General features: G+C 38.5%; 1 long non-coding RNA gene across 1 annotated transcript; it reads left to right on the top strand.

Annotated features, from left to right (window-relative positions):
• Positions 1-650: 650 nt before the first annotated feature.
• LOC105945955 lies at positions 651-15,483 on the top strand. Its single transcript, XR_001169502.3, has 2 exons — positions 651-771; positions 14,618-15,483. It is a non-coding gene; the product is annotated as an uncharacterized LOC105945955 (long non-coding RNA).
• Positions 15,484-24,138: the final 8,655 nt, after the last annotated feature.

Genomic DNA, 24,138 nt, shown 5'->3' with positions numbered 1-24,138 from the left:
CCAACAAAAGCTCCTGAGATAGGTGTTTATCAAAGCGTGCATAGAAGGTGTTCAGCTCATCAGGTAGAGAAGCAGTTACCTCTCCCACTCTGCAGCTCTTTCCTTTGTAGTCTGTGATGGTCTTCAGTCCACTCCACATGTTCCTGATGTTAGAGTTGCTATAGCAGGACTCCACCTTTTCTCTGTACTGTCCCTTAGCTGTTTTTATTGCTTTCCTGAGTGCATACCGGGATGATTTGTACTCACTTGGGTCTCCGGATTTAAAGGCTGCAGTCCGCGTTCTGAGCGCTGCGCGGACCTCTGTTAACCCATGGCTTCTAAAAAAGATGGAGGCTCTGATTGGATTAGTGGAAGAGTCCATATGCTGAGGACTTCAGTATGGGAAGTGTGAGGCATAGGGAATTTTTCACAAAGAAAATTATTGTCTTGATGTAAAAAATCAGAGGTTTATTTCACAAGACCTCTATCAAAAAAAAACAAATAGGCAAGGCTCTTTTTTACACATATAGCAGAGACTTGCAAAGCAAAGCAGACTTTGTTACAGAAAAGAAAAATAAAACAAAAACCCTGCTATTCACAGCATAAAGCAGCTCTTCTGAGATACAGCACTTCCCATTTAGACTTTACAATGACTCCCTGCTTGCAGAGTCCTCCAGCCTTTTATAGGAGTCAGAGCTCCCACAATGCACTGCAATATTCCCTTTAAATTCCAGGAAGTGCTGCTGGCCTGCCTCTTAGAGGTGCAAGCCACCACACCCAGCTAGATCAGAGGTATGGTAATACTTTTATGTTTAAAGTTGCACTTATAATAAGTATTTTAAATGCCTTGCTAGCAATACATCTAACAAATGCATTACTTTTCCATACATGCATATCTTGCACATTTAAATATAACACAAAATACATTTCAGGTTTTTAACACAAACTAGCTAGTTAAATGCATGGTTCACAGGTGCTGACAGATTTAGAGTAGAGACAGAAAAGTGCATTAGGTGGCCAGCCTAATGGAAAGAAAGAAAAATAGTAGATAGGAAATTTACATTCACCCAAAAGAGATCTCTCAGTCCATGTGAACACTTGCATTAAAACCAATGTAGCAGATTTTAGCACACATTACAAATTATAGTTTTACAATTCACATCTCCACAGGAAGTCCTCAGCATATGGACTGTTCCACTAATCCAATCAGAGCCTCCGTCTTTTTACACCATATGCGCTCTTGTCTTAAACCTTTCTATCTCGCTGCTCCTTACCTTTGGAACTCTTTCCCTGAATCCCTCCGTAGGGAACACTCACTATCTCTCTTTAAGAAAAAGCTCAGCTGTTACTTTCTGGAGCACTGAAACATTATTTTGCCTAGTCCTGCGCGCTTAAGGGCAAATGCCCATACCTGGTGCACTTTTACCTTCCAATTTGTGCCTGTATGTTACCCAACCACTCAGATTGTAAGCTCTACGGGGCAGGGACCTCCCTCCTACTGTGTCTCATACCACATGGCACTTATACCCTGTGCATTTATATATATTGTATTTATTTATTATAACACTTGTCCTCCCTGTGTGTAATTTTGTATTTTGTAAGATTGTACAGTGCTGCGTACCCTTGTGGCACTTTATAAATAAATGTATACATACATACAATGGCACATTGCAACTCTTCAGAGAGGTAACACCTCTGTTTCTAACCTCAAAATGCATTGAACAATTCAAGAGTTGTTGTTGGTGAAAATGGCACTTAGGTGGGTGACTTTAGAAGCCCCGCAGGGGAGCAAGAGATACTCTCCTATAATAAAAATGACATGGTAGGCCAAGACACAATGGTGTACAGGGCATTATATGTCACCATTTTTTCAGCTGTTCCTGTAACTAAAAATAAAGTAGCAGTGTGAGAAAGTGCAATTAATAGTTTTCAAAGCAGCATCCAATGTTATTGCCTGGGCCTTGTACCATATCATTATATGGAGCAAATATTCAGCGATAAAACATACTGGAGCAGGAGCTAACACTCTAATATCATTTATTCCATATTTAAATAAACATATATTTTAGTTTCCTTACCAGATGTTCGTTCATAAACATGTATTAGGGATGTTCTCTTCCCATACAATGCTGTGGTCCATGGGTTACCAGTATAGAAATTTTTTTATAAAAAAAAAGTTCCATTGAGCATTTCGTAAAATGTTCTGCTATTGCATTGTAGTTCTACTATAGATGCACCAGGGGGCACCACTCAACTGTTTCCCTTCTTTTTTTGCGCAAAAATCTATCAGAGGAGATGTTTGCTTACCTCTCACCACAATACCAACCAACGGACTAAACCAGCTATAACATTCCTAGGTGTGAATCACCTCTGATCTACTAGCAGGTGCCACAGTTGAAGGGGAAGTGTACCCTGTTTATGAGTAATGTTTATATGGTTATTTGCCCTTAGATGTGCAGTACATAAATACCTGTACATTGTTTTACATTGCAGCTTAAACAAGAATAAATCTGTTTGCACACCATGATTTTTCTTTTTATAAATATTTATTGTACAAGTTGCATTCTAGAAAAAGGTGAGACTGGTTTACTGTTACATAAAAGATCCTGGTCAATAGGCCTTGTACCTTTGTTACTGACTTCATATTTCTGCTAGAACAGGGACAATTCATCTTACCTGTAACATAAAATATTTGTTTCCACTGACACACGAAGACATAAAAAGCGCTGGATCATTGATTTGATTGTTTTAATGTGTCTTTTCTGCACAGCCTGGTTTACTTCTGAAACTCAGATACACAGCACATTTTAAAACACTTGTGCTTTGATGATGTTGATTGCTTGATGGGTAAGTGCAGTAGATAAAATGCAAATGGAATTTAGAAGGATTTCCTAAGTATGAAAAGAAATATTGAACATTTGTAATCTCCAAATAATTCAAGATTATTTTATACTGCAAGAACTACATGCAAGAAAATGTGCCCTTTAGTAAAAAGTAAGTATGATTTTATTCGGAAACTACAAAAATAAAATCTTTTTAATTAACCGTTAGCGTACATAAGATTCTGTTATGTGAAGATGTTCTGTGTGAAGATGCAATAGCAAGGGTGCAAACAACTCCATTATGTATATACAGTATATACAGGTATATACATACACAGTATATATACACTCACCTAAAGGATTATTAGGAACACCATACTATTACCCTTCTCTGACCTCTAGCATCAAAAAGGCATTTTCGCCCACAGGACTGCCGCATACTGGATGTTTTTCCCTTTTCACACCATTCTTTGTGAACCCTAGAAATGGTTGTGCGTGAAAATCCCAGTAACTGAGCAGATTGTGAAATACTCAGACCAGGCTGTCTGGCACCAACAACCATGCCACGCTCAAAATTGCTTAAATCACCTTTCTTTCCCATTCTGACATTCAGTTTGGAGTTCAGGAGATTGTCTTGACCAAGACCACACCCCTAAATGCATTGAAGCAACTGCCATGTGATTGGTTGATTAGATAATTGCAAAAATGAGAAATTGAACAGGTGTTCCTAATAAACTTTTAGGTGAGTGTATATTGTGACATGCTGACTGCCTGGGGGAATTAGCAATGGTAGACAGGTACTGTATGCTGAGGATTTGCATAGAGCATAGAGAAGGGGCACCACTTCTTCAGGCAAATACACAGGTTTCTTTAGGGAAAATTCTTACCAACATAAAGCTCCAAGGAACACAGTTCATTAATATAAAGTTCATGATTATAATTTGTCCCTTCTTCAGGGCTCTCACTTTCCAGGGTAACTTCCACATTCTGGAACCTTTATGGGGTTTCACACCATCGCCAATGACTTTCACACATCCACGGTGAATCACAGAAGCAGGAGGCACCCCCAGCTCCTCTGGGAGTTCCTAACACAGACAGGCAGCCTTCCTGTTCTGTGCCCCGCTCTGAGAGTGGCCTACTCTGAATAAAGAACCAACTTCAACTCAACCCCCTACTGTGTAAACCCACAGCCCTTTTATTTGCTAATCTGGGAGCTCTCTACAGCTGGCCAACTGAAAACGTTAACTGGAGTTTGGAATGGAAGGTCTTTCCTGCTCTCTCTCCATTCACTCCAGGGACCTATTAATTTGGCTTTTCCTAAGCCAGTAATTTAAACACAGCATTACCTGCTGCAAAACCAGGCATTTTACCTGGTGCTACTTGTATCCCACCTTTAACACTGGTGGAAAACACACCAAACAATGATTCATTGCATCTCTCACAATATATATCAAATTACTATGTCAGCCATCTTGCTGTTCTCTTAAATAAAAAGATTATCTAAATACAGAGAATCTACCGTATTCATCTCATTGCTAGGTATCAGTGGAGTTTTCCTCTCGATACACATCCAAGACAAAATTTCTCTGCATTTAAACCCTTAAGGGTAGTACAGTCACAGATATCCAGCCACAATGGTTTCATTGAACATATTCAGTTAGGTGTTGACTGAAACCAACAGGTGTAAGAAGGTAAGGTCCAGTCACTATAGTACCATGATTGTCATTAATGCAGGTGCTAATCCTTCAAGTTCCCTGGGATAAATACCATCTGGTCCTGGACCTTTGTTTACCTTTACATGTTCAAGTCTATTGTGAATTTTCTCCTGAGTGACCTATGCATCAGTAGTTCTATTACTAGAATTGGGTCTAAAAAGGAAGCCTTCATAAGCTGGTTCCTCTGTTGTCTAGACAGATGAAAAAAAAAGTTTTTCCCTACTCTCATCAACCAACTAAACTCCCTCTAAAAATATGGGTCCCATCCATTCTTGCTTAATTATTTTTACTATTTACATATTTAAAAAATAATTTTGGATTACTTTTACTCCTTTTATATCTTGCTTGATAGCTTTTTTGCATGCTTCCTTGTACCTGATGAAAGTTTCAGATGCCCAGCTAACTTGGCTGCTTTCAAAGCATGATTACCAACCTTGATACCAACATTTTTATTAAACTATTAAGGTTTTGCTTTGCAATGTCTTTCCTTGTGTGTGCAGTTGTGGTAACTTTGTTAAATTAGACACAATTGCTGTAGGGGCAGCACTTTTGCTTCAGGGACAGTGCAATTGTGCCTGAAGCATAACCCTTTTGTAATGGCAATGACACCAAAATTCTGGGAAAAAAACGCACTTTGCTAACTGCATGTGCCCTTTTGTCTGTCTTTAAATAGTCTTTGGACCTACAACTGTTCCTAGTGACTAGTCAATAATTAAGAAAAAAAATCCTCAGTAAAGGTCAAATCTTAAATTTTTAAGCAGCTCTCTATGACTTCAAAACCTTTATTTTTGAGCAAATACATACTTTCAGGATAATCAGTTTGTATAGTTAATTTGATGAAGGACGACTAAATATTCAGTATTTTGTAACTACCCACATCATTAAAATGCACTCACTTATATGAACTATGTAAAGGGAAATAGGTCTTGTTCAAATATATATAAATATTGTTACAGACTGAATAAGTATTTAAAAAAGCTTACATATATCTCACATGTAATGTTACAACATTGTCAAGAAAGCTATATATATGTTTAATTGTGCTTATCATAACTTTAGGGCACTTTTTATATTTTGCAGTATATCTGGATATATGTATGTATCTCTCTGGTAAAATGGATGTGCATTCATGAATTGTTGCTAAGAGAAACACAATGGATATCAAATGACATACATAACTGTATCAGTGTAGCTTCAGGATTATTGAAATAATTTTTCCAGAAGTATAAAAGAAACTTGCTGTTATTACAGGACATTCAGACAAAGTATTTGTCTTTGGCCTTTCAAATTTGATTGGCATCTTGTCAAAAGCTAGAATATATTACAAAGAACCCCTTCGTATTCATGTATAGCTACTGTACATAAAAGTTGATATTTTACAGTATTTATATTTATATCTATTATATACATGATATAAACTATAAAGTCTTGGACCCCTTAATATAGTAATGACACACAAGATATTTTCAAGAGCTTTAACTAGCTCAGAAACATGGCACTAAAACATGTTTCCTAAAGACTTGTACCAGAACCTTCCAAGCAAGACTTTAAATAAAGTGTAAAGGGGCAGTTTTGCATGGTTTGATGCCAGATTTTTGGACTATATAGAAATGTCATTGCTATAAGGCCTAACTTATGATAATTTACTGTACAGACACATACAGTATGTACTGTATGTGATTTTCATACAAAACATTGAGATAGTTTTATCTACTTCTTCTTATTATTTAAATTTCCCCCAATCAGTCAGGCCTTGTGTCTGATAGTAGAGACACAAAGATTTTGGCCTATTCGCCAATTCTGAATTCTTGGGAAGCTGGTACCACATGGGCACACACTTACAAGTCATATAATTGTGAGTTTGTTCAGCAATAAAGAGAGCCCTGTTCTTATGACTAAGTCAAGGCAGATGTTTGATACAGGGTTCCTTTGTACTTCATTCTTCCTGTATGATGTGCCTTATCCCTCATGCACCAAAGTACAGTAGGTGCTAATATAAATGAGGTCAAGTATGTGCATCTGTGGATCATATAGGATCTATTATTTTGAATGCTTGGGATTTGGGTTTGTCTGGATAAGGAATCTTCCTGTAAACTGAATCTCCATAACGTAAGTCTACTTAAAAAACACTTAAACATGAAATAAATCCAATAGAATTGAGACAAATATGGATTTATTGCAGCTTAGTTAGGATCAAATACATGGCAGAAAAAAAACAATACTGCAGAGAAAAAGGAAATCATTTGTTTAAATTAGAATTATTTTCTTAAAATGGGGTTCATGGGAGACGGCCTTCTCGTAATTCGCAGTTTTCTGGATAATGTGTTTCCAAAATAAAGAATTCTGTACCGATACAGTATACATGGATGTTTCTGAATATTCCCTGTATGTGTCAGTTTATTGTTTTAAATAAAAGCCAATTCCATATGCATTATGACTTTGCTATGTTCCAGCGTCAGTGCTCTGTATGCACAATTAAACAATGCAGCAGGTTACATTATTAGTGATACTTGGCACATGGAATGTGATAAAAGTAACTAGTCTGCCACCTGAAGTTGTGATTCTCTCCTTTTTTTAATGTTTAAAAATAATAAACCAGAATCTGGGTGAGATAATTATTCATAATTATGTATGTTCTAAATATAAAACTAGTCTTTGACAATAGAAATTAGTAAATTATTTATAAAATAGGTTGACTGTCAAATATTTTCTTGCCATCTCTGCTTCCACTGCAAAAGCTTCCTCATTTTTCATCTCTTGCAAATGCCTCCCCAACAACTAATTTATAAGAAACTCATCACCAGAAACTGCTGTGCCAAATCCTCAAATTAGGATGTCTGCAATTTGATTGCTGCACTCCCTCCATAAATACACTACACACATTGCTCGTAGGTTGCACAGGGAGCTCCCCCCCATCACCAAATGAATTTTTAGACCTAGAAAACTAGACCCATTATTTTGTCTGGTGTCAGCAGCACCCCCCCACACAAGAAAATAATCCCAAATACTGTATGCACCATACCAGTGAAGTCAACTCGCTTGTATACTACACATTCCAAAAAGCAGATGAGAGCCATCTGTTAACAAAGATCCATGCAAATGTCCCCCTTGAACATGCACCCAAAAAGATGTCAGTCTGAGTGAATGAACCATCGTACAAATGAGTATTTGAGTATTCTATGAATGCTTTAGCCACACACTGAACACAATTTAGGATTGATATCATCATTTACCAATCTTCTGGGTGTAATAAAAGAAGATTCAACCTAAATTTTTCCAGCTTCTTGGGTGATACCTCAAATGGGCCAGAATCTGGTCCTTCTTGATTTCCCCTTGTAGCTTCTTAGGCACTAGTGCTGGATTCTGAGTCACTGATTGTAAGTTACCATAGATATTCTCGAGGTTGGATAAGTATCCTAAAACCTAACCTGATATCCTATTTCAGCAGCTCTGTGTTATGCCTTCTAATGTACCACACTAGCCATAGAAACCTTTGGCTCATCCCCACTGGTGCCCTCCTTGGAGGCATAGCTCTTTTTTTCTCCCTCTCTTACCTTCTAGTTTAGGGGTGCACTCATTACATCAGAAACATTTGGACTTGAATTAGCATTAAGTTCCCCACTTCTGTTATTCAATGGCAGCAGTATCGTGGTTTATTCAGTGCTGATAAGGCACTCTGCTGTGCCACATCGGCAGGGTGGCACCTTCTTTGTGACCATCAATTTCAGCCAAAGAGTAACACTCTTTAGGCCCCACCTGATTCCATGGGTCGCCTCTAGTTTCTAAGTAAACTGCTCATCATACTACCATTAGTCCAAACCCCAAACTCCTTTTAAATGATTTTTAAATGTTGACAATAAAACAGAATTGAATGGGGCTTCACTCTTGTTGCTTTTAACCTGCTATGCTCACCAAAATATAGAATGCTCAAAGCAAATGTTTTCTGGATTTAGTTGTAATGCTTGCTCTTACTCTGTCTTACCCTTGTCTTTCTTGTCATTCTCCTTGGGTTCCACCAACTCTACTGGGAAAGTGAAAAAATTCCACAAACTCACCTTTCCAAATCATTTCCTTACTCCTGACCATTTTACCCCAAATGGACCCATACATTATAATGCTCTGGCTTGCAGCATCTGAGATGTTTTCAGTGTCTACCTCCTCCACCTCTGTGATGCCTCATTTTGCACACCCAGTTCCAGTGCCCCTACACAACCCACACCTGTCTCCTGTATTCACATTTAGTAGAATACAGTGCTGTCACCTCTGTTTCTGATCCACTACATCCCCCTTTGTGTTAATACCTTTCCACACCCCAAACCATATCTTGGCCACCCTTTTCTACTCCCATATCACTAAAATTCCTGCCAGTAACCCTTCCATCCTCACTATGCCCCATTCTATACCACCTGACCTACTAGCTGGGGTCCACATTTGGCTATAAGTCCTTGAGGGACCTTAAGATCTCCACCTTACCATCCCTTCATGCAATGTAGGAAACAATTGCTTGTGCCAAAATAAAGGGAAATTTAATTATTTATATACATATATATTTTATTATCTGGAGGGACATTCATATTTTTTTTTCATGATTTGTGTTTTTTGCTCTAAAACTTGATTTTTTTTCCATGTAAAAAAAAAAGTGAATTTTTCAGCATTTATAGTGTCGAAATCACAAAAAACATAAATATAAAAATACACCATCTGCAAGCTGTGAAGGTCATGTAAAAGTCTTAGGAAGCTGTCCCATTGTTTTCCCATGGGAAGATTCTCCCAAAAAAGTAAATCCTGCAAACATTTGGTTTTCATTTCTAATTTTAATTTGTTTGTGCTTTTTCAATTTGGATCTTTTTAATAAGTGACTAGACATTCGTAGTTTTTGGGAAAATTAGTTCATTCATGGTTTCAAAAAACCACTAAAATCCAAATATCAATAAATCTACCTTCAGTGATAATTAAGCAAAGGTACTCTAAATATAGAGTAAGCCAAGTTATTATACAGGTATAGGACCCATTATCCAGAATGTTTGGGACCAAGGGCATTCTGGATAAGGTGTCTTTCCGTAATTTGGATCTTCATACCTTAAGTCTACTAAAAAATTAATAAAACATTAATTAAACCCAACAGGATTGTTTTGCTTCCAGTAAGGATTAATTATATCTTAATTGTGATGAAGTACAAGGTACAGTACTGTGTTATTATTACAGAGAGAAAGGAAATCAGTTTCAAAATCTAAATTATTTGATTAAAATGGAGTCTATGGGATAAAGGCTTTCCATGGATCCCGTACCTGAATTTCAGACTTATTTCCAGTAATGATCACTCATGATTTTGTGAGGTTTTGTAGGACAACAATAGTTTCTGGGTTATCTTATAAAAAGAAATAAATAAATTACACAGCATCTGATTATTTAAAAAAAGATTTAATGATCAGTATTTATTGGCTGTGAATTTCCACAGAGAAAGATGGTCTTGCAACCAATCTTACACATTGTGGGTGAGATTTGTTGCAAATGTAAATTAGACACAATGTTCCTTCAGTAATAAAATCAGTAATCATTTTATTTTATAAACTGATTTATAGAGTGGATTTTTAGGGAACATTTAGAATTTCTACCCTGAGCATAGTCTTTTCCTGAAGCACTGGGGATAGTATCAAGGATTAGGGAATTATCATAAATGTTTTTTCCTTTGCCCTCCAATCATGGTCACCATTATAGAACTATGTTTAACATTTTCAGATTTTACATATTATAGTCACCCTTGCGTCTTAGGGTCAGACAAATCATTTTCGTGACAGCTGTATTCATTCTGCTAGGAACACCTTGCTATTTGCAATCAAGACATGTAAGAAGTAATCACACTGAACTAAATGCTTTCTTACAAGCTAAGCAAGGCTGTTACAAGTATATTCCTACAGATTAATATTCTTAAGTTAAAACTAACCAAAGCTAACCAATTAGACGAATAAAAAAAGTATTTCATCAGAACGATTAATATCTCTGTAATTTTGTGCTTGTGTGAGAAGCAAGAGGATTAATCCAGGGTGAGCTAGTCTCTTTGTATAATAAGTTTCCAGTAGCTTTACATCTTTAATTAAGTACCTACTTGCTGTAGAGTCAAGGGATTTACATACTTATATGAGGCAAAAGTAGAAATTTTCTTTATCAGAACTTTGCCATCCACTGCTATAATTTTTTTGCTCTTTTTATGGGTAATTGTTAAATAACTGAATATATGAAAAATACATTATGAGCACTACATTCAAATATATGTGTATCATGAAGTCTGGAGATAACTGTATAGATCCCAAAATGTCAGATTTTCTTTCATTTTACAGAATATTATTAATTTGAAACACACACACTTATATGCACACAGATTCAACCATGACTTCTAGCTGCAGTAGTATAACATTTCCCCAAAGCATGAAATCTGTATGACAAGATCATTAGTAAGATGTTTAAGAGAGTTACAATGGCAAGAATTAACAATCACTGAAGCACAGTAGCATGGTTAAAATGTAAGGGAGTTAATAATGGCTGGTTATTGGAGCTAAAAACAAATTAAGTTGTGTAGAGGAGTTTTCTGAGTTAGGCATAGAAATACAAGAATTATTTGTCATGCCAATACAAACACTTTTTCACTGCAAGAAATGTGTGCTATAAGGTGAAAACACATGGCTTCCTTTCATATTATTAAATGTAAATGCCCCTCTATGCCCAGAAACCTACTATATCGCAACATATGCTTTACCAAAAAGTTGTCCTACCTTGTAGGATTAATTTAGGAACAGGTACTAAGAACACTTGCTTATAAACACCAATCAGCATTTAGTTTTGATAAATCTACTGCCAGATAGAAAATGAAAGCAAGGCTCTAATTGGCTGCTGTGGGTAAATACATTAGTGAAATTTGGCACCTATTTAACTAAATCAGCCTCTAGAAATATAGGACAGAAAATAGCTATATCTTGAAGAGAAAAATAAATAGGATAAAGTTAAAAAGATTTAGAGAAGAGAGTTTTTCACTGTACTTTCATTTACTTCCATTATATTTTTGTTACCCAAGACTGATTTTAGAATGTGAATATAATGCTTGGTGAAGCTTAAATGTTGTAAGCTGCCCATTTGAAGTTTTGCATTGCTGAAAGTCTTTGGCATTTTGTTGAAGACAAGAAAGCTTATTGATTTCATTAAGGAATTACAAGATGCACAATGACATCGCTAAAAGATTGTAAAATGCTGTTATGTGAATGCATTCAGGTATGTAAAAAAAGTGAATGTAATTGAGAGAAATAAGAAATGTTCTGTATGTACTGTATTCTTTTCTATAGTGCTATCTACAGAAGCTTAATCATGACACAGCAGTCAGTCAGTGCTATCCATATTGACAAATATAGTGACTGTTAACAATTTAACAATGGCCCGATATATGGCAGGTAATAGTAAAAATTAGTGATGGGAATTTTTTTTTTACTGGTTATGGTTTTGCGGCGAATTTCCGCGTTTTGCCACTGGCGGATTTTTCCATGAAACGGGCGACAAAATTTGCCTCAGAATTGTCGTAAGCAATTGTCGCACGTCAAAAAGAATTTTCTCGCTCGTCAAAAGATTGGTTGTGCGTCTAAAGAATTGGCACCTGTCAAAAGAAATGTCTCAGGGCAAAAAGAATTGTCTCTCGTGTGAAAAGAATTGGGGGTTTTTTTTGCCGTTTCACGAATTTTCTGTTTTGCAAATCCTTTGAAAGATTCGTAAATTTTTCGGCAAAGCAAAATGGGACAGATTCGCTCATCCCTAGGGGGAGATTTACTAATCCACGAATGGTCCAAAGGCGTCCAAATATGTTTTTTTGTAATGATCGGTATTTTTGCAACTTTTTCGTCGCCGTCGCGACTTTTTCGTATGTCCCGCGATTTTTTCTGCGCTGTCGCAACTTTTTCTTATGTTTTCCACGACTTTTTCGTCGCCGTCACAAAAAAAATCGGATTGGTTTTTCCGCAGTTTACTATCGCTCAATACGAAAAAATCGCGATGTCTGTGAAATAGTCGCGCAAAACACGATAAAGTTGCGATGGCGAAAAAAAAGTCGCGCCAGATACGAAAAATCGTGACAGCGACGAAAAAGTTTTCGTTTCCAATACGATTTTTTCCCTTTCGAGATTCGGATTCGTGGATTAGTAAATCTGCCCCCTAGTGTAAACTTATACACATGTGCAGATGGCCAGAATACATTGGAGTGTCTAGGCGTTTTTATGGTGACTTCAGAAATAGTGATGAGCGAATCTGTTCCGTTTCGCTTCGCCGAAAAATTTGCGAATCTTTCAAAAGATCCGCGAAACGGGGGAAAATTTGCGAAACTGCGAAAATGTTGTGTGACCAAAAAAATTGTCGCCCGCGGCTATTATTTTGTCGCGCGGCTATTGTTTCGCCGCCCGTGGCTATTATTTTGTCACGCGGCTATTGTTTCGTCACCCACGGTTATTATTTTGTCGCGCGGCTATTGTTTCTTCGTCCGCGGCTATTATTTCGTTGCACGGCTATTGCTTCGTCGCCCGCGGCTATTATTTTGTCACGCGGCTATTGTTTCGTCGCCTGCTGCTATTATTTTGTCGCCCGCGGCTATTATTTTGTCGCGCGGCTATTGTTTCGTCGCCCACGGCTCTTATTTTGTCGCGCGGCTATTGTGTCGTCTGAGGCTATTTTTCTGTCGTGTGCTATTGTTTTGTCGCGCGGATATTATTTTGTCGCCCGCGACTATTCTTTTTTGACGCTTGCGACAATTTTTGGACGTGCGGCGAATTTTTCCGCGGCAAAATTTTTCATCCGTTTCGCGAAACAATCCGCCAATGGCAAAACGCGGAAATTCGCCGCGAATCCATGCCTGGCAAAACTTTTCGCCCATCACTATTCAGAAACTATTAAATCAACCCTCCTATCTTTTTCCAACTACATTTCATATGTACAGTATATACACCGGACATATTCTTCAAATTATTTTACTTTCAATTTCAAAATGTATTACATCTCATTTCTCTACAATGAATGCCATTTGTCTGTTTTTTTCCCGCAGTCCATAGCTTACATGAGAAATCTCAAATCGGTTAGTCATTATCACACAAAGTAATAGAAGAACGGTTGATTGCTAATGAAAATCAAATTGTTCCATTCATTTAAAGAGGCTGTCTCAAAAAAAAAAAAAAAAACTTTGGGTCTTTGTTCCAATTTCTAGAATTTTTGCTTTAATAAATCTTTAATATTCAAGTTTCAAAAACTCGATCCAAGGCCGTAACAAGGGATAGAGGGTAAATTTTTGTTTAGGGAGGGCTAATCAATGAATACTTACATATATAGCATTTAGTCTCATTTTGTGAAAGCTAAAGGTGGTCATACATGGGCAATTTTAAGCTGTGGATTTAGCCCCTTCAGACCAATTTGGGAGCTTATCTGAAAGCAAGCGGCGAAGTTTAAGCGAGTGCTGCAAAGAACGTGCTAAAGCTGGGTGAGATTGTTCTGTTTTTTCATCCTTTATAAAATTTATGCTACACGCATATAACGACTGGGGGATGCCCCATAGTAGTCGTTGGTGTAGGCTGGAAGTAAAATCACCCTGCGGTGGTGGAAAACAATATAAGTAACATCAATTAATTCACTAACTTGTGCAACTATATTGGCCACTAAGACTGTGGTAATAATTTTTTGCTATATACAGTAGCACGGACACTTATAAGAGACATTGGTCTTTATAAAAATCTTGCTTGAATATATAAAGGGAATTAACTCTGCAAATTAAGAACTTTTTCCTCTCACCAACCCCCACCAGGATAATTGAAGTGGAACCTGCATAGAGAACACAATACCGCTCTCCTTAAGAGGAATATCCAATTTTAGTTACTGTTTTTTTCTCCTTTTTCTTGCTATTTAAATTTTTTGAAATAAGGTTTTTTGTGTTTTTAAACAATTTAATACAGTGCATATATGGTTTTAAATGGATGTAACTATATCTGGTTGTGAATAAGGTAGGCTGGCCAGCCAAGTTTCTAATTTGATTTTAATGTGATATATCAATACTAAATAAATTCTATATTATCTGCCCCTATATAGGGCCCTCTGAGAGGCCTCCCCATCAATATCTGCCTGAAAATACTGCTGGATGGAGCACTGCATCAACTTGTTAATGTGGCCCCTGTGCCAAGAGCCTGTATCCCTGTCAATTGACGACCTCACCAAGCAAGTGGATCTTCAAGTCTGTGATAAGATCTCACCACCTCCAGCATAATGTACCTGAAGGAAGCAGTGTTGGTTTATCTTTCCTTCTCCTGATTATGTCTGCATGTAACACTGGGCTGGGGCACTTTTGTACCAAAAGAATTTTGTAATCCAGTAACATGAGTTTTGTAAAATTGTTGTTGCCTGTGTAATGCATGTTATATATATATATATATATATACTGTAGAGAGAGTGTGCTAAAGAAATATGTATCCCTGACTATACAGACTCCCTTTGCACTGTATGAAAACAGATATGTAAAAGATTAATTTACCTTCTGTTCTAGTTACAGAATATTGCATTTACTTAGTAATTACAATATTTAATGATGCCATTGTAATATACAGTATCACAGTAATGTACATTTTTTCCCCAATGCCTTTTCCCAAACTAGGACAGGCTAAAAGCACACTATTTTTGTTCAAGACCTCTCTGGAATAATGTCTTGTTTAGGTTTAATTATAAGAGCAGAAAATACACATCTGCCTGCTAATATTAGCATTCACACCTACATACAAACAACCTGAATTGTATTCTGATGATTTATTGGCTACCCTTAAGTAATATGCCAGATCCCATTATTTGCTGGAGTCTATTAGTGTCATATAAAATTTGCATAATAGTGATTGTCTCTGAAGTTTGAAAGTTAAAAAGGGCAATATCTTGGAATTTGTTTATTATAAATCTGTGTTTAAATTACATTATAGGGCTTATTTACTCTCTCATGCAAGCAAATTAAGTATTTTATAATATGCACATATCAGACTCAGTGTTAGGGCTCTGGCACACGGGGAAGATTAGTCGCCCGCGATTAACTCCCTGTTCGCGGGCGACTAATCTCCCCGAGTTGCCTAGCCCTGCCATCCCACCGGCGAACATGTAAGTCGCCGGCGGGATGGCAGACGCAGCGGGGCGATTTCCGGAAGTCGCCGAAAAAGACTCGCGAGTCTTTTTCGGCGATTTGCGCGAAATCGCGCCGCCGCGTCTGCCATCCCGCCGGCGACTTACATGTTCGCCGGTGGGATGGCAGGGCTAGGCAACTTGGGGAGATTAGTCGCCCGCGAACAGGGAGTTAATCGCGGGCGACTAATCTTCCCCGTGTGCCAGAGCCCTTAATGGACCAAATCTCTTCATTTTTTAATTGTTCATATGGATTATACATATTTATGCAATGCGACTTTATGCAACTTTTGCTTTACATTGGACAGTTTTATGCCACTGCTACAAGGTTACTGCAAGACAATAGTTTAGCATCACATTACTGAAAGCAGGTCAGGTGAAGAAGGCTGTAAAGGGAACTGTTTATAACAAGGACAACTGCCACAGTATTCGCATAGCTTCTAAAAGACATACATATATACCTGCATTCGTATTCCCTGTAGTAATTATAATTCTGCAATTCTGGTATTTACTTCAAGGACAAGTTTGGATTATAAGTATACTTTCTGTATAGGTGATGGCTTAATTTCATTAATTAGTAGTGAGGCCAGGCATGGATTCGCAGCGAAATTGGCAAATTGTTTCACAAAACCTCGTCAAAAATTCAAAAAGGCACAGGCACATAGAAAAAGATGCAGTCGCGTCAAAAAAAAAGGGGCAGTCGCGTAAATAAAAGCACAGGCACTTTAAAAAAGTTGCTTGTTAACTGCATTTTGCAAATTTTTTGTTGTTTCACAATTTTTTTTGGGAGTTTTGAAATTTTTTCACAGAATTAAATTGGGACACATTTGCTTATCACTATTAATTAGTAGTGATGAGCGAATCTGTTTGGCATCGCCAGAAACTTCACAAAACTTTGAAAAGATTTGCAAAACATTTTTTTTGCAAAAAAATGCCGCTTCAGCCATGTCTGTTGAATTGCTTGGCAAATACTCAGACCAATAATCATACAGGTCTGACTAAATATGAGTCTCACAATCTGATGATAAGCAGGCCCGGATTTGTGGAGAGGCCACAAAGGCCCGGGCCTAGGGCGGCAGAAATGTAGGGGCGGCATGCCGCCCTGCCGCAATGGAATTTTTAAAGTTTTTTTCAATACGGAGCAGTGGGAACTTCTCCCCACTGCTCCGTATGGGGCTTTAAATGTATGCGCATGCGCACTAGAGGGCGCACAGGGGGGGCGGGGTAGGGAGGCGAGCGGTTGTTCGCTCATTCGCGCATGCGCATTGGGGGGGGGGGCGCGGGCCATTCAACGGGGTGGCCTAGGGGCGCGCCGAAAACAAATCCGGCCCTGATGATAAGTTGTAAACTTTACATTCTGAATGTAAAAATTTTGGGTGATTTACTGCTCAAGGAAAGGTGTATGGGGTGAGACCAGCTCCACTCTTTGTTATGAGCATATAACATAATTAATGTATAACTTCCATTAAGACAATCCTTCAGCAAAATAAACACGTGGAACGCAACTGTTTGAAGGTGAAACTGAAATCAATCTATGAGCACAGAGCAATGCCTGTATCACTTTTTATGTTCTTTTTGTAAGCAAGATGCAGCACTTCTATGCCTCTGGGCAAAACTAAAGGGCATATACAGTATGTACATTTATATTCTACATCAGTGCTGTCCAACTGGCGGCCCGCGACCCCCCTCTGTGTGGCCCCCCACCTGTCTGGCTGCTTTGATGGCTTACCTTTGAGTAAGCATTAAATGGTATCAGTACTGAGATTAACTGGCCCCCTGCATGGTTCTCACCTCAGATTCAGGCTGTAATCCCACTGCATTGTTTAAAAATGTAATCCCCTGTGTTTTTCACACCTTTTAATACCTGCATTGTTCACCCCCTGCAGTGTTCACACCTTAGGCTCAGACTGTAATCACTCCCATTGTTTACTTCTTCACACCTCAGACATAGGTACTGTAGGCAGAGTATGGCACATACAGCCAGCATAGGGCAGGTAGAGTATGGCACACACAGGCAGCATAGGTCAGGGAGGGTATGGCACACACAGGAAGGGTAGGGCAGGCAGAGTATGGTACACAGAGGCAGCATAGAGAAGGCAGAGTATGGCACACATAGGCAGGGTAGGACAGGCAGAGTATGGCACACACAGACAGCATAGGACAGGCAGAGTGCTGCCTGTGTGTGCCATACTCTGCTTGCCCTATGCTGCTTGTGGGAGGTGAACCTGGCAGGGGTTTGTTGTGGGAGTTTGTTAGCAGTTGGAAATAGCCATTAAATGGTCCCTAAGGTGTGTAATTATGTACTGGGGGTTGCTCTGCTATCCACAGGGGAGGAGGAGGCATATGGAATTTAAGGGTATATCTTAATATGACATAATTCTTTCACATATGAATGATGGTTGATATTCCCACAGTAAGGACCAAGCATTTGGGATTTTGCTGTGTTACCACCATTGTGATAAAATAGGTGTGGTTTGAAGTGGGTGTGGTTTCAAAAAGGGGAGTGGTCAAAACTGGCTTCCATTAGCGGCCCTCCACCATGTATGCTAGAGAAATTCCGGCCCTCGGCACCATAGAAGTTGGACAGCACTGTTCTACATTATAAATAGAGACCAGAGGAGGTGGGATGTCTGGCCCCTATAGCAAGCCTATATCCAAACAATCCAAGCACTGTTTCTAACTACTGTACCTTCATTGCTTTCAAATGCTGTTGTTGGGCTGCAAATTTTTACTTGACAAATTTTGTCGCCCATTTCACTGTTTTGAGTTATTAGGGTAGATGGCAATATTCACAGGGATGCGATGCAATCTTTAACAGACAAAGCTGTTGTAAGTAGGTCAGTCCCAAACATTAATATCATCCATTGTTGTAAAAAGTTTTCAGGAGACTCACCTTCTTCTCTCTCTTTAAAGCCCAGTAATCTGATATCATTTCAACTCAGCCTGTCTTCAAGGTCATTAGCTTTGTTCTGCCAGGCTTGTACAGCGGCTTGGAGCTTGCACATTTGAGTTGGTAGTGGTACACTGGCGTCTTCCAGCTTTCTAACTTGCTGCTCTATCATTGCCACCCATTCTCTGAGGTTTTGCATATCATGCCAGAAGGTAGAGAGTTCCACTGAATATTCCAATTAAATAAATTTCATCCACTTTGGTTGTTATAAGTCCTGTACATGTTTTGCAAGTATTTTTAATTTCATCTAGCAGATCAGTTAGTGTTGGCTTGGCTGGAGGGACTTCCACTGAGTTGCAGTAGTAAACTACAGTGCCATCTTGTTTCCCTAATAAGAAAACAACATATCACAAAACACTTGCCACCACTTATACTTTATATTTGCTGTTCCAAGCTTTCACTTTCCTAAAGACATTTAATCCTTCTTCTGTACTATGTACTATCATAAAGGCTTGTACTCACAAGCGTTCCTCTGTGTTCCACCACGGGGAAGTGCAGGAAGGAACGCTTCCTGTTCTTCCTAATGTACCTGTACTCACACAGGCACATGTACGTGCCAAACACAGGTGACAAGAAATATGTTGCGTCCCACATGCGTTTAAATGTACCTGTGTGAGCACACGGGCATAAGGAAGAACAGGATGTATTTCTTTGTGCACTTCCCTGCAGTGGAAAGCAAAGGAACGCACCACAAAGAAATGCAGGTAGGAGCACTCGTGAGTGCAAGTTTTACCTGAGCAACTGAATAAAAAAGCATGCATGTTTTTAAGCATTGACCCTGAGAGGATGACCTCTATTTTCTGAAGTTTTTCATTTTGATTCTTTGATTCTTTTCTATAAACACGTTGAATACTCCCCCAGTATTTTAGCAAGGCAATAAAATGTAACTTTTATTTTATATTTGTATTTATTTTGCAACAACAGAAAAGATAACTCCTCATTATAAGAAAAGACCATTTTATCGAACTTAACTAAACTTTATTTAATATATTTAAACAACCAATGCAGTTGTTATAGTTGGCATATTCCTGTCACTCAAAGAGAAAGATTCCAGATGGCAGACATACTGACTTTGTAAATGGGGAAGATAAAGCCTACATGTATAAGATGAATTATTTTTGTTGCGGAAAGCTGTATTCAGCCACCAAAATAGATCAGTGCAGTCAGAATGGTTTTCATTTATTCCTGCTGTGAAGCATTTATATTTCTGGTTATCATTTGAGGTTAATTAGATGACTTTTTGAATCTTTGCAAGGTGGTTAAGCATATTTGAAACTTAATTATTGTATATTTTATTGCAGTGTGAATTAATGAAAACATAAATAGCATATAATAAAGGTAAAACCTGTGTTCAGTGATTATCCTTCAGTTATTTTAACCATTTTAGTAAGACTTCCCAATTAATGCTAGTATGAAAACTTCTAATGTTGCCTGATTTCTCTATACAGTTCTTCTATTCTCCCCTTCTGATTTTTTATTGTTTTCTATGTCAACAATAAAGCACTTGTCAGGTGGGCAGGGATGGTGGGGATTGTGCTAGGGGAGAAAAGGAGACACCTTGAAGGAAAAATCATGCACTGTGCATTTTTAAGCCTTTGAATTAGAGCTCTGTGCTAGTTCTGTGCATGGGCGTCCACAGAAGGGGGCAAGAGGGGGCACTTGCCCCCCCCTGGAAAAGTAGCAAAAAAAACAAAAACCTTACTCCGTTTCTGCACTTTCCCCTCAAGCCCGTTTTTGCTGTGCTCCGATTGGATCTTTCTTCTTGTGGATTCACCAATCAGAGCACAGCTTCCTTGACAGACAGTAAAATTGACCAATCAGAGCACAGATGCACACAGGGATCGGGAGATTTTGCAAACTGGAAACAGAAATAAAGACTGAAAAGATGAATCTGCAGCTGTAACTTTTCCTGAGAACCAACTCTCAACTTTTGCTGCAGTTTTCATCCCACAGGTACTATACAGTTCTAAAGAATCACTAGCTGACATTAAATTGTTTAATTTATAATCTATCCCCTACCCTAACACATGGAGGGTAAGTTAACTCTTTCCCTCTGAAAAAGCTCATTGTGTGTTTATATATGTGTTGTTGTTTTTTGCACTTACTATTTTTTTTTTTTTTTTTTGTCATTGTTTTGTTCATTTATAGTAAGTTACAGTGGGGCCAATGTTGTGTATCCGTGCCAGTGTTATAGTGCCAGGGCCTGAATATCTGCCATCAGTACCCACTGCTTCTCACTGTATATAATGTGCTGGTTTTGTAACTACGGACTGTGTCTCACTGTATATAATGGGGAGTCAGTACCCACTGCCTTTCTTGCTATAAAACTAACATAAACACATCTAAAGGGGTGGTTCACTTTTAAGTTAACCTTTAGTATGTTATAAAATGGCCTATTCCTAGCAACTTTGCAATTGGTCTTCCTAATTAATTTTTTTGAATAATTTGCCTTTCTCTTCTGCCTCTATACAGATTTCAAATGGGGGCCAAAAAATATTGCTCTGCGAGGCTACAATTTTATTATTATTATAATTTTGTATTACTTATTTTTCCAAGTAGGCCCCTTAACTATTCATATTCCCATCTCTTGTTTAAATCACTACCTGGTTGCTAGGGTAAATAAGACCCTAGCAACCAGATAGCTGCTGAAATACCAAATGGAGAGCTGCTGAACAAAAAGCTAAATAACTGAAAAACCATTAAAAATAAAAGTGAATTCGAATGCAAACTACCCCTTTAAGCTAACTGATCCCAAACACAAATGTTTGCAGATCCCCTAACAGAAGTGCGCGTATGAATACTTTTACTACTAATACTAAACATTTTAGGGTAAAAAAAAAAAGCACCCCCACCCACACTTTTGTACAGTATCCCTGGGAGTCAGTGGGAACGGCAAGAGGTAGTTGGGAGGTTAACTTTTTACGTCAGCAGTGAATCCACTAAGTGTCACATTAGCTGTAGGTCAGTCTGTGTATGGGCCATATTTAGCCTCCCCTAGTATCATCCTGCAAAAAAAAAAAAAATATATATATATTTATCTGTTGCAGGATGATGCTAGCTTACTTGCCCCCCCTTGGAAAATTTTCTGCGGACGCCCATGGTTCTGTGTCACTAGTTCTGTGTCAGTTTTTGACCCAGGGTTTCCTAAGCAAAATTTCATTCAATTCTGAATATAATTTAATGTTTACATTTGTTGAGGAAGAAGTTATGTTTTGCTTTATTTCACTACACTGTTTTTGAACAAATTGTGTGGTGATAGTAGCTGGCAAAGAGTAAAATATCCCACCGTGCTTAAAGAGGTAGTTCACCATTAAATTATATTAGCATTTGCATGACTCCTCTACAATTTGCATCGGCCACTGTCAGAATATTTATTAAGGAAAATAAACCTCCAAGATTTTCAGTCAAGAATAGTTAAAGGAAACATATCATATAAAAATTAAGAATGCACCAGTGAATTATACTCCTCTAAATATAGAAGGATTGTGCTTAAAAAAAGTTGTGTTTCGCAGGGCCGGAACTAGGGGTAGGCAGAAGAGGCAGCTGCCTAGGGCGCAACAATTAGGGGGCGCCAGGCAGGAGCCTCTCCTGCCTACCCCTAGTCCTCCTTCTTTGCCATTGCCCCCGCCGCAATGACCCATCGCATTGCGCACCCCGTGCATGCACGCCAAAGCACGGGGGGGTGGCCGACCGGGTTGCCTTGGTCTGGGGAACCAGGCAATCTCTCTCTATATAAGCAAAAGGCATGGGAGTGACTAAGCCCTCTGATTCAAACCAGCCCCCAGGTCAAGAATGGCAATAGTGCACAGGAGTGCCAGCCTTTGAAAAATATGACCAGAGGTAAATAGATAGGACCACCATAAGGGGTTTACCTTGACGTGGTATGGTGGCTTACCAATCTTATGATCATAATTTTGTAACTAAAAACCCCTGTTTCTTGTCAATATACTGTATGCACTAGCATGAAACTAATAGACAATTTACTTATGAAACAGGGGACCAGGGAATGTGCATTGATCAATCCCTTTTGTCTTTTTGTATGTTTGTAGTTAATTTGGCCAGATCAGTTGCACTTCCATTGTTTTTGTATACTTTATTTAGCCTTGGAGTGCTCCCACAACCTCTTTTTGTGTATTTATGTATTTTAGCAGATTTAATTCTGCAGGAAGAATGGCCAAACTTCCATGTGGGTTTAGCACCCCCACACCCGTCCCTTTAATGGTGGTCTTATGCCTTTAAAAAGAATGGGTGTTGGTTAATGGGCAGTCTTCTCCTCTACAAGCCGCAAGCGGGGGAGGATTTGGTCTGGGGAACCAGGCAATCTCTCTCTATATAAGCAAAAGGCATGGGAGTGACTAAGCCCTCTGATTCAAACCAGCCCCCAGGTCAAGAATGGCAATAGTGCACGGGAGTGCCAGCCTTTGAAAAATATGACCAGAGGTAAATAGATAGGACCACCATAAGGGGTTTACCTTGACGTGGTATGGTGGCTTACCAATCTTATGATCATAGGGCACCTGGTTGGCTTGGCCCGCCCCTGGTGTTTCGGACTGAACAATTGAGAAATCCTACCAAATCCCCACTAGTTCCACCCATCTATTCCACTTCTTGCTGGCTGAATTCTCTGGACGTGTAGGGGAGCCGGCTAGGCTGACCTGATAGCAAACAGAAGCCTGGTTTTGCTTGTGTACAAAAGGCTGTGATAGGCTCTCCCCCTCCTGCTGTGCTTTTGGCAAGGACTGTTAGGACACGCCCACCCTTTATTTGAAACACAGGCAGAGAACTGATAGGATCTATAGGAAGATCCAGTAAAGGGGCCATTTTTACAGATAGAATTAATTTTTAGCCTATTGTTCTTTCACTGCCTTTGAAGTCCGCATCATATCATTGTTTTCCAATTTATCTTAGTATTGCAGCTGTCAGTCTCTCCCCTTGCCTTCAAACTTAAATGCTCCATAGAAGCAACATGTTTAAATAAGTCTTTTTGATGAATTATTAGAAGTCAATATACAATATAGGATGACTAACAACTTTGTGGGTCAAGAGCTTCTCAAACCATTATATTGTAAACACTTTTAGTTTAGCCCTCTTATTATTTTTATTTCTCTTATATCTTTTTACAGTTTGTAATATAGGTATGGGACCTGTTATCAGGAATGCTTGGTACCGGGGGTTTTCCGGATAAGGGATCTTTCCGTAATTTGGATCTCCATAACTTAAGTCTTAAGTCATTTAAATATTAAACAAACCCACTAGGATTGTTTTGCCTCCAATAAGGATTCATTATATCTTAGTTGGGATCAAGTACTAAGTAACTGTTTTATAATTACAGAGAACAAATAAATAATTTTTAAAAATTGGAACTATTTGCTTATAATGGAGACTATGGGAGATGGCCTTTCCATAATAGCTTTCTGGATAACGGGTTTCCCGATAAGTTATCGCATACCTGTACTTCATTTATTGTAATTCTATGGTTTGTTTGGTAGTATTAGTGGTTGTATAT

Source organism: Xenopus tropicalis, chromosome 4 (assembly GCF_000004195.4).
Source record: "Xenopus tropicalis strain Nigerian chromosome 4, UCB_Xtro_10.0, whole genome shotgun sequence".
Taxonomy (NCBI): domain Eukaryota; kingdom Metazoa; phylum Chordata; class Amphibia; order Anura; family Pipidae; genus Xenopus; species Xenopus tropicalis.
This window is presented reverse-complemented; position numbering and strand designations above follow the sequence as displayed.